The sequence below is a fragment of the Narcine bancroftii genome, chromosome 4 (genome assembly GCF_036971445.1).
Source record: "Narcine bancroftii isolate sNarBan1 chromosome 4, sNarBan1.hap1, whole genome shotgun sequence".
Taxonomy (NCBI): Eukaryota; Metazoa; Chordata; class Chondrichthyes; order Torpediniformes; family Narcinidae; genus Narcine; species Narcine bancroftii.
The window spans coordinates 270,566,386-270,581,604 of record NC_091472.1 but is presented as its reverse complement, the minus strand read 5'-3'; the positions used below and the strand labels follow the sequence as shown (position 1 = coordinate 270,581,604).

The 15,219-nt window shown below is 39.1% G+C and overlaps 2 long non-coding RNA genes across 5 annotated transcripts in view; one reads left to right on the top strand and one right to left on the bottom strand.

The window, feature by feature from the left end:
• The window catches only part of LOC138761964 (uncharacterized), a 108,690-nt gene extending 100,961 nt beyond the window's left edge, over positions 1–7,729 (top strand). For 3 of the 4 annotated variants that reach the window (XR_011356660.1, XR_011356659.1, XR_011356658.1), the window contains 2 exons: positions 2,378–2,478; positions 7,617–7,729. This is a non-coding gene — a long non-coding RNA (uncharacterized lncRNA). Of the gene's footprint in view, positions 1–172; positions 284–2,377; positions 2,479–7,616 lie in introns of those variants that run through there. The other variant, XR_011356661.1, reaches the window with a different exon arrangement.
• LOC138761965 (uncharacterized) overlaps positions 1–15,219 on the bottom strand; it is a 59,068-nt gene that overhangs the window by 8,187 nt on the left and 35,662 nt on the right. Inside the window, exon 2 of the long non-coding RNA XR_011356662.1 lies at positions 5,049–5,223. This is a non-coding gene — a long non-coding RNA (uncharacterized lncRNA). The remainder of the gene's footprint in view (positions 1–5,048; positions 5,224–15,219) is intronic.

The window sequence follows — 15,219 nt, the reverse complement described above, 5'->3', positions numbered from 1 at the left end:
TAAGGCACTGACATCACAAGTGGGGTGCAAATTGCACTGGGTGACACCATCAAAGGGTTGACACCAAAATGACTGTCCCCCACCCCCCCCCAGCACTACTGCCACACCCATCCCCCCCCCCCCCCCCCCCCCCGCAGTTCAGGGCCATTACCATCCCCCCCCCCAGCCTCAGGTGCTGTGGCCCCTGAATGGAGGGGGCCATAGGGCTCTCTGATGAGAATGGCTGAGTCATGCCATTTAGGGTAGCAGCAGGAACATCATGTTACAACTGTACAAGATGTTGGTGAGAAAACAGTTTTGTTCACCCAGCTATAGGAAAGATATAGTTAAGATGAAAAGTGTGCAGAAAATATTCATAAGAATGTTACTAGTCGGCTTGAAATATTAGGAGAGGTTGGATAGATTTGGAATTTTCTAACTGGAGTTTAGATGCTAAGGGGGGCCCAATAGAGGTTTATGATATAATGAGAGACATAGATAATATTCATTGCCCTTTTCCCAGGGTAGGGGAATCTAAATCTTGAGGGGATTGATTTAAAAGGGATCTAAAGGCACCTTCTTCACAGAGAATGGTGAGCTGCCATAAAAGGAGGAATAATAGTGATGCCCCAAAAGGCATGAAGATGAAGGGTTTAAAGGAATATCAACTAAATGCCGAGAAATGGAACTAGCTTCGTCAGCATGGGCAAACTGGGATGAAGGGCATGTTTCTGTGAGGTAGAACGCAATGATTCTATGAACAATTATATTGTTCATGAACAATCTGTTTTTAAATTTCTATTACTAATTCAATCACTTAAAATCCACATTTCTCAAGTTTAATTTTGAGAACTGATATTCAGCTGGTCAGTCAATCTCTCCGGAGGAAGAGCAACATTAATACGCTGTTACGTATTGACAACTAACTGGCAGATCTTCGGAAAATTGGCAAGTATTTGTAGCAATATAATGCAAAAAAAAAAATCAGGAATGCATCTGTTGTCAAAACACATCACATGCACTGCCCCTGCATGTACCTTTTGAGTCCAGGGCATCATGAACATTGAGATCAACTTTGTATCTGGTCCCTCAGCTATTCATTGTCCTCGCTGACTAATCCAGCACAATCCATGTGACCTTTATGCAAGAGGACCGGAGGTTGATTTTAAGTAAAAACAAAATTTGCTGGTGAATGCAAATTTTGCTTTAAAGTTGATATTTATTAGAATTCTCTTGAAATTTGTTAATCAAGGTCCTAACCCTTAGCCAATGGTTAACAGTCTTTAATTGTCTCAGCCAAATAGAGTTGATTTTTTTCAACCTTGCTAAATTATCATTACATACCATGAAATGTTTTCTGTGATATTATTTTGGTTACTACTTTAAAATTTGTGTTCACAATAAGGTTCAGCTAATCATATTTTCATTGCAAAGTATTTTGCTTGTTTTATCAATTAATCATGTTGTAACAGAAATTTGCCATTTTAATGTGTATTTTCAGTCTTTTCTCCAAATGTTTCTATTGGAACTGGCCATCTGGGTGCTCTATGGGCAGGGCCTTATTTTCTATTGCCAATGACCTCATGGTTACTGATCTTCAGAGTTTTGAGATGTTTCCATATGCTATGTGGTAGCAAAAAAAAAATTCAATTTTTTTTTAATATAAACGGTACTTCACGGTAGAAGTACTTACTGCCCATGAACCCCATGCCACCCAATCAACCTACCAACCCCTTGCATTTTTGGAGGTTGGAAGGAAACCAGAACATCTAAAAAAAACCTGCACAGGTTACAGGGAGAAGGTATAAACTCTTTACAGACAGTGCCAGATTCTAACCAGGGTCGCTGGCACTGTGATAGCATTCCACTCACCACTACGCTAATCGTAGCATGGTGTCCTCAAGATTTGGACTAGGATCAACATGGCCTATTACTTCGGTTTGATCATATTCTCTTAGAATTAGAAAAAGACAGCAGTATAACAGGAGCAAAAAATTTGCAGGAGAGGGAGAAGAATAAAATGATAGGGTGGAAGACAGGCCTGAGTAAATTACATGAATACTGATGTGCAAGCCAAAAGGCAATGATAATGATATGGGTAAAAGAAATGACATATGTGGCTGGAAAAAATTAGAATGGAAACTTGGGTCTGATTAAAATGGGAGCAGTGATTCTGATCTGGAAACTTTGAACAGTGTTCAGGAGCTGTGAGAATTTTAAATTGAAAAATAAAATATCATCTCATCAGCTTTCTGTTACCTCTCCTAAGCAGTCATTAAAGATTCCATACCATGATTTCTAAGGAGATCAGGGGAGATGTCTGTGATCAACTGTCCAATAGTTATCTTTTATCCAACATCATTCAAATAAATTATTTGGTAATTATTTCTGTTTAAAGGATCTTGATTGACAGTTCCTCCAAATCGAATATGATTTGCTTCCACACTAATTCGGTGGTTGTGAAATGGATGATGTGGTCAATGTGGGACACACAGATGGGTGAGTAGATTGTGAGGTGGTGGACATTTTTCTTGCACAAATTGCTATTTATTTATCATTTATTATATAGTTATTTTTTCCTGTCTTGAGTTATTGCAGAAATTATTTGTGGTCAGTGTATCTCATGTATATTGGTATCCATAGCATGTAAGTGATTAAATGAATCTGTACATTATACTTATTTAAATGGCAATAAACTCTCAAATCAACCGAATTCCTTTCACCATTTATTTCATGCTTTTTTGTGTGGCTGACACATTAATATTGCATGATCCAAATGTTCCTCGGTTTAAAAGAACATAGATGAGAGATTCCCATGAGCCAGGGTAGGGGTTTTCAATTTTGCAAGTAGCTTAGAAGCACATCTTTAAATCTTGTATCTGTCCTCCTCATAAATTCTTACATGACAGAGCCCAGAATTGAATGTCTGCCTCAGAAATGTATTAAACATGTCAACAATGTGGCCTGCCAACAAACTTAGATGATTGTGGATGTTTGCCTGGAAAATTAGAATGAAGTTGGTTGCTAAACCTTCCAAATTATTTGGAGGTTTTTGTAGATAGTGTTGGAAGTATATTCAGGTCATGAATAATCATCTCTTTGAAGTATAACAGGGATTAATGATACACAATGGATCAAATCTTGGGCTAGGATTGAGGTCTTGATCTTCAAACATCCTCTTTACAAATATCCAAAAGTAATACTGGTGCACTGTAGGTGATAGTGAATTTCATTGTAGATTTATGCTGTAACAGGAAGGTGTTTCCCAAAAATTGGGAAATTGCCAGTCTCTGAACATCATTGTGAACTTTTATTGTCAAAAGGACAGTGTTGAATATTTGTCTTGAAAATATTTAGTGTGATGTCCATCTTTTGGTATTCTTCACATCAGAGGATGATTTGCTGATCAGCTTTCAAGCATTCATGCAGGTATGGTCTGCCAAATGTGGCTCAATTTCTTCAAAGACAAATATAGATTTTCTGGTAATTATTACAATACTGTTTGAAACACTTGGCTGCTGATCTTCTTGCAATAAAGGCCTTCAAAGCCTTTTGAGCAATTTTAAGAATATTAAAGTCACTGTATAATCCAAATAGATCTTCACACTTTAAAAAAAAAATTTAGACATACAGCACAATATCAGACCATTTCAGCCAATGAGTGTGCTCCCCAATTTAAATAACCTACACTCTGGTATGTTTTGAATGATGGGAGGAAACCAGAGCCCCTGGGGGAAACCCTCGCAGGCACTGGGAGGATATACAAACTCCTTACAAATAGTCGAGGATTTGAACCTTGGTCCCAATTGCTGGTGCTGTAAAGGCATTGAGCTAACCACTATGGCCAGCCAAATGTGCCACCCCTATGATCTGAAAGGCACAAGATGAAAGTGTATTCATGATCAGAGTGGATAAACGTGTGCAGAGTTGGACAGAATGGAAAGCCTCAACAGGATTAAAAAGATAGACATGCCAATGGAGTGGGTGAGCTCACTCATTATTGTGGACATCAAAAAGGAAAGCTTAGAATTTGCCTGGAATCAAGAGATCTAAACAGAGCAATAACGAGAGAACACTTTAAGCTACTGATGCGTGAAGAAATCATGCCACTGTTTGCAAATGCAAAATTTTTTCAGCAAGTTAGATGCATCATTAGGATTTTGGCAGTTGAAATTGGATGAAGCCATTCTAAGACTAGGCATGTTCAATAGTCCATTTGGCAGATTGAGATTTCTAAGGTTACCATTTGGAATTGCCTCAGCTCCTGAAGTGTATCACAAAACTATCCATATGGTCCATGAGAACCTGGACACAGTTGATACCTCAATGGAGGTATCAACAAGAATGGAGCAGAATGGGAGACTAAGGAAAGTGCTGGAGGCAACAAGGAAAGCAAACCTGAAGTTGAATGGAGAGAAATGCCAGCTCAAGGTGACAGAACTAACATTTGTAGGAGATATTATTGGCAGTGAGGGCATCAGACCAGATCCCAGAAAGGTGTCTGCCATTGGGAACATTGCAAGGCCACAAAGCAAAAAGGACAGAGGTTTAATGGAATGGTCAACTATATGGGTAAATTCATATCCAACCTCTCAGTAAAGATGGCTCCATTGAGAAGACTTACAGAAAAGAACATTGAATGGGAGTGGATTCATGACCATGAAAAGTCATGGAGTGAATTAAAGAAACTGCTCACAGAGGAACTAGTTCTGAGGTTTTACAACTGTTATGAGCCCAAAGGGCCCCAAAATCCAGCAGCAATAAACAATCACCAAGACAACTGATTTTAAAAACAAAAGTTATTTTTAAATCAACTTCAAACATGAAAATAGAAACACACTTTAACTTGACTCTATGCTTAACTAAACTAACCCAAATAACCCCCTTCTAATTCTAAGTGCATGTGTATGTAATGTGTGTATAAATTTAAGAAAAGTTTTTTGGTTCAAAGTTCAATCTCACTTCTCCTTCTTCAAAGGTCTCTGGTTGCAGGCAATCACCATACTGTGCACAGAATTTAACATGTATAAAATTCACCAGGCTTTGGTGCTTGTAAGGTAAATGCTTACCACTCAGGAAGGTTCTTGTAGGGTTTGCAGAGAGAGATATTTGTTGCTCCAAGATTTCCACAACTGAGGTACCACCACTAGTCATCTCAGGGTCTTGCTGATGAAAGTTGCCCCATCAGGGTCTTCCAGATGGTAACTTCTTTCTTCATGCTACCACAGAGTTCCATTCTTTCATCTATTTTAAGAGAAAGATCATACAGATAGCAATTCCAGCCATCTACTGCTCTGGAATTTGCTTTCATCAGTTTCCAACAGTTTTTCCTGGATTGCACTTTTCAGTTACTTGTCAGTGTCCCACACACTGACTGACTTAACTCAATGCTCTCTTTTCCAACTGAAACTCCAAAGAGAGCATGTGACTCATGTCTTGCAAAAGCCCCCACCTTCTCCAGCAAACAGGAATTCTTCCTTCTGCTCCCATCTGTTGTTATCTTAGGTAAAGAGTTAAAAATTGACCTTTCTGTGCCCACTTTTCAGAAAGGGTACTGATAGACAGCACGACTCCAGCAAGACAATGGACAAGCATTTTATGACATCAGTTCAATTAACACCTACTTGTGAAAGATGCTTACATTCTCCAGAGATCTTCAGTATTTCTTCAGTCTTTCAAATAAGATCTGTTTTAAAGTGAGTGACCTACTCTAAATCTTACAAATTCTCCCCAAATATTAATATTGTTACACAACCCAGCAAGACCCATCAAGATATCATTGGACGCATCACATAGTGGGCTCAGTGCAGTTCTTCTGCAAAAATATGACTGGCAACCCATTGCATCATGCTCAATGACAGACACAGAGATGAGATACACTAAAATTGAAAAGGAGCTGCTCAGCATCAATATACCTGTGAAAGATTTCATCAATTTGTGCCAGGACAAGCAATCAGTGAAGAGAGTGACCATAAACCCTTGATTGTATTGTTTCAAAAGCCATTAAATGGATGTCCATGTAGAATACAAAGAATGATGATTAGGCTGCAACACTATACATGGAATGTGGCGTCCACTCCGGGTAATCTAATGTACACAGAAGACATTGTCTAGAGCTGTTGACATGAGAGAGCCCGCAAACACCAAAATGGATGAAGACGTGAATGCCTTCGTGGACATGATCACAACTGCACTGCCCATATAAGATGTAAAAATGGAGCTCAAAGTCTGAGAAAAACAAAGATGAAACACTGAGGGAAAAAAACATCTTGGATGGATGGACCAACATGAAGCAGGAATGCTTACTTGACATTGCAGAGAACTGGAACAGCAGGACAGAATTATCAATGGCTCAAGACATCATCTACAAAGGAATTAAAATCCTTATCCGAAAGAGTCTGAGAAAAGAGATGCTAAAAAGGATCCATGGAGCACATCTTGGAATCAAAGTGTAAGAAAAAGAACACAAGAGGTGATGTACTGGCCAAGAATCAACAATGATATAATGAATGAAATGCCAAACTGTACAATATGCCAGAAATATCAAGCATGCAATCCTGCAGAACCACTAAAGAAACACCCAGCACCATAATGACCTTACCAGAATGTCAAGGAAAGGACTCTTATAGTCTCAGACTATTACTCCCAGTATCCAGAAGTGTGTAAATTGAACACCACCACTGCAGATGAAAGCTATATTTTCCAGACATGGCATGGCAAGCAAGGTCGTCACAGACAATGGACCTTCAGTTTTGCAATTTAAAGTTCCAACAGTTTGCCAAAGTGTGGGACTTTGTACATACCACACGAAATCCTCATTTTCCACAGTCCAGTGAAAAAAATCAATAGACAGTTAAAAGACTAATGTACAAGGCAAAAGACAGTGAAACAGATTTCTACCAGATCGTGCTAGTATACTGCACAATGCTGCTTGCATGTGGTATGTCACCAACACAACTCCTTATGGGACGAAGGCTAAGATCAAACCTACCCATCGAGGAGAACCTCCTAAAAACAAAAGAGGGGGAGAAAGTTCAAAGAACAACAGAAAGAAAAGCAAAAGTATTACTTTGACAGAGGAACAAAAAACCCTACATTAGTGACCAAGGCTAAAAGGCAAAACAAACTTAGACTCAGAAGGGAACTGTCCTTCGGGAATCCAACCAAGATCATACAACATTTAGACAGATGAAGGTGTTCTGTGATGAAATAGTCAAGATATTCAAATGGGACCAGACACAGTAGATGGAAAGATGGATACTGTTTAACAACCTGAATGCACATCTGAGAAGACGTCGTCTGAGGCAACAATTCAGAATCAAGGACAATTAATCAGGAGATCGTCAAGACACATGAATCCTCCCAAGAGACAGAGTAAATTTAAAGACTCCTGTTATAGAATGAAGTAGTACTATTATTTGTTCCTCAAATTTTAGTGTATGTAAATGTGAACACACAAAACAAGTTTAAAAATTTTAACAATGTTGATAATAATGAAATTGTAAGTTTTTGGTGTTAAAGTTAAAATTACAGAGTTATACAAAGAAAACAGGTTAGTTAAAAGTAAGTTACTTTTGTTTTAAGGAAGATGTAATGATAGTGATTGTAGTTTCTGTTTGATTATACTTGGCTGTCAGCAGGAAGCTCAGACAGACGAAGAGGGTGCTGGATGTAATGGAGACTTGAAAACCTCATGGCATGCCTCATGGGCTTCTTACAACAACTTTAAAGTAAATAACCTTTTATTTTATCCATGGGTGGTCTAAGAACTCATACATTGTGGTGTCTGTTTCATCTTGTATTAGTATGCGAGTTGTTGGCAGCGTCACAAACAGCAATGACGAAGCATACGGGAGGGAGATAGATCAACTTGTTGAATGGTGTAATCACAACAACCTTGCACTCAACGCCATCAAAACCAAAGAAATGATTGTGGACTTCAGCAGGATGTCAGGGAAACAAGACCCAGTCCTCTATAAGGGTTCAGTAATGGAGAAGGACAAGAACTTCAAATTCCTGGGTGTCAGCATCTCTGAGGATCTGTCCTGGAGCCTCCACATTGATGTAATCACAAAGAAGGCTCACCAGGGGCTATACTTCGTGAAGTGTCTGAGGCAGTTCAGTAGCTCACTGAACACTCAAACTTCTACAGCTGTACCGTGGAGTGCATTCTGGCTGGTTATATCACTGACTGGTATGGAGGCACCAATTCTCAGGACAAGAATAAACTCCAGAGGGTTGCTAACTCAGTCTGTGACATCACAGGCACCAGACTTCACTCCATCAAGGACATCTATATGAGGCAGTGTCTAAAAAAACCTCTATCCTCAAAGACTCCCACCACCCAGACACAGAGATACCATCGAGGAAAAGGTAAAGGAGCCTAAAGATGAGGACTCAGCAACACAAGGACAGCTTCTTCCCCACTGACAACAAATTCCTGAATGATCAATGACCCAAAGATACTGCCTTACTTTTTATGGATTTATTCTTACAATTATTATTATTATTTTTTTATATATAGTCATGTCATAAGATGGTTATAATATGCATGTTTGCTCTATGATGCTGCTACAAGATACTGAATTTCAAGATCTATTCATAATTCTGATTCTCTGGAGGGTTTATTTTTAATTGCAGATCAATTCTTCAATCCTTTAAAAGTGGCTGATATTCAGGATTTCTGATTTTGCAGCCCACTTGCCTTGCTCACCTTTCTTCCCATGGAATCTGAAGATTTCTGATAGCAATACTGTGTGATCAAGTTTTCTCCTGTTCTTCCTAATATCAGGATGGTTTTCAGAAATTTTTAAATTAGAAATGTGTCATTCTCCAAGTACCTCTCTCATAATCATTAAGATTGCATTCTCTACAATGCTTCTTCAGAGAATCAATTTTTATGAGAACACCAGTTTACAATGAGGCTTTCTTTGTCAAAGATGTTTGCTCAGAGTATTAGCAATACTAAAGATGTCTCTACTAATCCATTGTATGTCTCCATGAAAAGAGCAACATCCTTACACTAAAGCTAGACAATTGATCTGTTAAAAAAATCTGATGTTTTTTTCTTTTCTAGTAATGATTCCATTAGCATTTTTATCTTTCCTTGAGCCCATCACCATTATTCAAGTTTTTAATACATATTAACACAGTACTTCAAGGACCTCAAATCACCCAGCTATTACAATGCAGAAGGTAGGACATTGAAAATAGACTGGTCACCATATTGAGAACCTGTAAACAATTGCATACATTTTAAAAAGGATTTTAGCCAGTATTCTAGTATATTTAAAAAAAAATCATTCTGTGACTTTTCCATTTCTGTAATTCCATGACAGCTCCTTCTGATAAGCTGAGAATTTACAAAGAGTTTAGTTACTTCATGTTTTGTTATGGACTCAACTACTTTTATCTTAATAGGTAGAATCATGTGTGAGGTTTTCCAATCTATTGATTTTTGCAGGAAGAATACTTTGTAAGATTATAATTAAAGCATCTGAAATGTTGTCATCCATTTCATTGAACATTGGGATAGAAATCATCTGATCCTAATAGTGTCATATTTCATTTATATTATTTTGTTCAATATGTTATTTTGTGTTTTGTTTATTTTAGAACCAGGTTAAACATTAGTTTCCTCAGGATATCTGCATTCTTCAGTTTGTATCATCTACAAACTAAAAAAGCCTTATGCAAAAGTTTAGGAAAATAAAATGTTTAAAAAAGCATTGATCATTAAAAACAAAGACACAGAGATGCATGATGTGGTCAGTAAACAAGAGATGGCCCACTTTGATGCACTGCAAATCATAGTCATTGCCTTTATCCAAACTGAACAGTAAATATGCATATATCATGGTGCTCTCTGGGCCTCCACTGTGTAATTGGATCCTGGATTTACTCACCTTCAAACTACAATCAATGAGGATTAGTAAGTACATCTCCATCAGTACCGGAGCACCAAACAGCTATATTCTTAGCCCCATGCTCTACTTGCTGTACAGCTATGACTGTTTGGCTTGGTATGACAACACCATCTAGAAATTTCCTGATAATACCATGGTAGTGGGTTGTACAAGGGGCAATGAGTCTGCATATAGGAGGAAGATGGAAAACTGGCTGAATGGTGTTACAACAACCACCACCTTGCAAGGAGCTGATTGTGGATTTTAGGAGGGGAAAAGCAGTGGTGTCCAGTCCAGTCTTCATTAGGGGAATCAGAGTTGGAGAGGATAAGCACATTTAAATTCCTCAGAGTCACTATGTAGGAAGTACTCTCCTGGACCCAATACAAAAAGAAAGCATGTTAATATCTCTACTTCAAGTGTTTGCGCAAGTTCGGTATGACATTGAAAACTTTGGCAAACGTCTATAGATGTGTAATGGCAAATGTGCTTACCACCTGCAACATGGCTTGGTATGGGGGCATCAATACCTCTGAACAAAAAGCTCTGTACAAAATGGTGTCCTTAGCCTGGTACATCACAGGCAAAACTCTCCCCACCATCAAGAAAATGCACATGGAACGCTGACATCAAAGAGCAGCAGCAACCATCAAGTATCCACACTACTCTGGATGTGCTCTGTTCTTGCTGCTGTCATCAAGAGGCTTAGGTTTTACAAGACTCACACCATCAGGTTCAGGAACACCTTCCACCCCTCCAACATTAGTCTTAAACAATAAACTCAATAAGGGGGGGTGCAATGTTATGTGGTAGAAACAGGAAGCAGGAACTCAACCCTCTAGGGAATTTGAAAAGAGTTATTTAAACTAAGTTTTAAAAATCTCATGCGAAGAAAAATAATACTTAAATATTTTAAGAATATCGCCAAAGAAAGATAAAGTTTGCAGGAACCTCTAGTCCAGCAAACAAAAGATTTGGAACAGACACCTCTAGCATGTGGTAACCGGCGATTTCAGCCCATGACTACATACCAGGGGTGTAGGTTAATTGGGCAGCATGGACACATGGGCCAAAATGGCCTGTAACTGTGCTGCATGTCTAAATTTAAAAAGTTAGCCACCCCTAAATACTGTTTATATCCTCAAAATTTTATGTACCTGGGGGTCCCCTTTCAGTCTCATCTGCTCATTCCAACATGAACAAACCCAACCTATCCAGGTCTCATCACTAAAATATTCCAGGCAAAACACTGGCAAATCTTATCTGTACCCTGACCAGTGTAATCACATCCTTCTTATTGTGTGGCAACCAGGATTATGCTTAATACTTCAACTGCTGGACATGAGGTACCTTGTCAACTGACTGTGTAGCCATCGACTTATTAAACCATACTTCTTCAAATTTTGCCCCAGATAATATAATCTCCTCAGAGTTAAGTATTCAAAATCAAGATGATGCTACACTAACTGTGAGAACCAATGCCAACTTAGAGTCTTGATCCCATTCCAGAAGTTGGGCCGACAGCATAGTGGTTTAGTGCAACTATAACAGTGCCAGCAACCCATGTTGGAATCCGGCACTTTCTGTAAGGAGTTTGTACATTCTGTGTCGGCATTGGTTTCTGCCAGGCCCTCGGTTTTCTTCCCACCCTTGTAATCATGCGAGGAGTTGTAGGTTAATTTGGCAGCACAGGATCATAGACCAGAAGGGTCTGTTACTGTGGTGTATGTCTAATTTTTTGTTAATCGTCTTGGCAACTTGATGTCAGATGGAAAAAGAATTGGTTTGGTAAAATGTTTTCCCAGTCTTTAAGCTACTGCCAAAACAGTGGTTCTCAAACTTTTCCTTTCCACTCACATTAAGTATTCCCTATGCCATAGATGCTCTGTGACTACTAAGGGATGCTTAAGGTGGTATGTGGATTGAAAGTTTGAAAGCCACCACTTTAAATCAGATCTAATTGATCTGTTACGTTCACGGTTTCATAATTTCAAAGGAAATGGACCAATGATCATTTTTCTCAAGCAAAATATTTCAGGAACAATTAGGTCTCAAGTAGTGATTCTCGACCTTCCCTTACCAATCACAGAGCACCGATGGCATTTAAAGTTGTATACGAGTGAAAGAAAAAGGTTGAAAACCATTGTACTAAGAAAACAAACTGTGCAGAAATATTCAAACATGAGAAAGTATTCCATTCCATGGGTCAACATGGGCTGTAAATATTCAGTTATAATAGAAAGTCAAGTCAAATTGAGGGGTCCAGTCACTCACCAGGTGTTCTCTAATTTCGTCACTAATGGTATATACTTTCTTGCAGTATGATGAGTATAACTGTCCCATTACTAGGATGGCATGGAATATAATAATCAAATCAATAACACCCACAGAATTAGTGCAGAACAATAATGAAGAAATTACAAAAGCTTTTTGAAAAATAAACCTTCAAAAGCAGTGGTTCTCAACCTTTTCTTTCCACTCACATACCACTTTAAGTAATCCCTATGCCATCACTACCAGCCCCCCCCCCACATCTCCATCGGGCACACAAAACTCAAAACGGTCAACCAGTTTACCTATCTCGGCTGCACCATTTCATCAGATGCAAGGATCGACAATGAGATAGACAACAGACTCGCCAAGGCAAATAGCGCCTTTGGAAGACTACACAAAAGAGTCTGGAAAAACAACCAACTGAAAAACCTCACAAAGATAAGCGTATACAGAGCCGTTGTCATACCCACACTCCTGTTCGGCTCCGAATCATGGGTCCTCTACCGGCACCACCTACGGCTCCTAGAACGCTTCCACCAGCGTTGTCTCCGCTCCATCCTCAACATCCATTGGAGCGCTCACACCCCTAACGTCGAGGTACTCGAGATGGCAGAGGTCGACAGCATCGAGTCCACGCTGCTGAAGATCCAGCTGCGCTGGATGGGTCACGTCTCCAGAATGGAGGACCATCGCCTTCCCAAGATCGTATTATATGGCGAGCTCTCCACTGGCCACCGTGACAGAGGTGCACCAAAGAAAAGGTACAAGGACTGCCTAAAGAAATCTCTTGGTGCCTGCCACATTGACCACCGCCAGTGGGCTGATAACGCCTCAAACCGTGCATCTTGGCGCCTCACAGTTTGGCGGGCAGCAGCCTCCTTTGAAGAAGACCGCAGAGCCCACCTCACTGACAAAAGGCAAAGGAGGAAAAACCCAACACCCAACCCCAACCAACCAATTTTCCCTTGCAACCGCTGCAATCGTGTCTGCCTGTCCCGCATCGGACTGGTCAGCCACAAACGAGCCTGCAGCTGACGTGGACTTTTTACCCCCTCCATAAATCTTCGTCCGCGAAGCCAAGCCAAAGAGAAAGAGAAGAGATGCCATCAGTTCTCTGGGATTAGTAAGGGTTTATGGTGGTATGTGAGTGGAAAGTAAAAGGTTCAGAACCACTGTTCTAAGGGCTGCATATGTTTATATTTTTAAAATATTTTTATTAATTTTCAGTCATAATAAGTTTGTACAATACCATGATGGGATGCGCTACAGAAAAAAAAAAGACAAAGTACTGCAAGAATAATCACACATGAATTCCCAAACCACAGCAATAATAATAAAAAGACATAATATAAATTTTCCAAACCCCTGACCCTAAACAAGGTTGAAAGTTAGTGTTGATGAAACAAAGTTGCTCACTCTGAAGTGGGACAACAGTGCCAAAATTCAGTATTAACACGGAACCTAGAGATTATGAATGGGCCTCATAACATTTGGAATCCAAAGTTTAAATCATTAATTGCATATCTAACTTTGTCCCTTAGCTACTGTGCATGAATAATTGGGGTATTATCTTTCCACAATCAAAATAGCACATCTGGCCAGCAAAGTAAAAGATAAAATATGACATTTAATTGGAGTTAATAAAACATCTTCTCCAAGAGTTCCAAACAGAGCAACTAAAGGATTTGGTTCTAATTTTCAGTTGAGAATCACCAATAATGTTTGAAAAACTTCTCTCCAGTATTTTTCCAAGCTGGGGCTCGTGCAGAACATATGAATTAGAGAACCATTGCCAATTTGCATTCATCACAACGAAGATTTATATCAGAGTAAAAATGAGATAGTGCGGTTTTAGACAAGTGGGCACATGTTGCAACTTTGAAATGCAACAGTCAGATGCAAGCACACAAAGATGTATTGTTAATCAGTTTGAAAATAGAGTCCCAAACCTTATTGGACACGAAAGGTACTGCATATATTTTTTTTAAATGTAATATCATTTATCATTTCCGATCCAATGGCTGGGCTAGTGCAATGCTCTGCTTAAATTATAAATTGATGTTTCAACTCATGTTTGTAAAGGAATTTTAATCACATTGTCAGTAAATATCCTGCATTGAGTAGAAAGAAGTATTTTTATGCATAATTAAAAATTATTTTAACATTTACAAAAAGCTGAGATTAATGTTTTCAATTTCAGATCCTCATTCTTCGTACATTTTATAATTTGGAGGTAATGGAAACTAAAGTTAATAATTCATGGGCCTTTTTATGCTTTATAATTGAAAGCAATTGCTGCTTGTAATTTCATTGTTCTTGAGAAGCAAGAAATAATCAAAAACCATGTTGAAGAATAAAGTATGAAAGTCTTGTTCATATTGCTTTGATGAATAATTGCTTACTGAATAGCAGATGCAGTCATTGGAGCATTTACAATCTGGTATGGGGACACCATTGATGACACAACCGTGGTGGGCCATATTAGTAAGAATGTGGAGGCAGTAGACAGATGAGGTGCAGTCGCAAACAGACTGTAGCACTCAGGCCCTTGCGTCCAGATTGGGCAATGGATTTCCCCCCCCCACCCCACGCCATCCGGCTCTTGAATTCGCCAAACATATGTGGATAATGAACCGTGGACTTTTACTGCATACATCTTCATATTTTACTATTTCAAATAACTTCTAATTTATATTTATGTAAATATACTCTTTGGTCCTGGAGAAACATTGCCGTGTTTACTGTGTGAGCATGGTATGAACGATAAAGGTGACTTGACAAATCCCCAGAGCACAAAGCCCTGGAAAAGATAGACATAGCCCAGGACATCACAGGCAAAATCCTCTCCACCATTTGAGAATATCAATGCAGAAGGCTGTCGTTGGAGAATAACAGCAATCATCAAAGACCCACCCATCCAACACATGCTCTGTTCTCACTACGATCATCAGGAAAGAGGTATAGGTGCCATCAGATTCACACCACCAAGTTTAAAAACAGCTGTCATCCCTCTACCATCAGACTCAACAACAAACTCAGACTTATTCAAGAACTCTTAGTT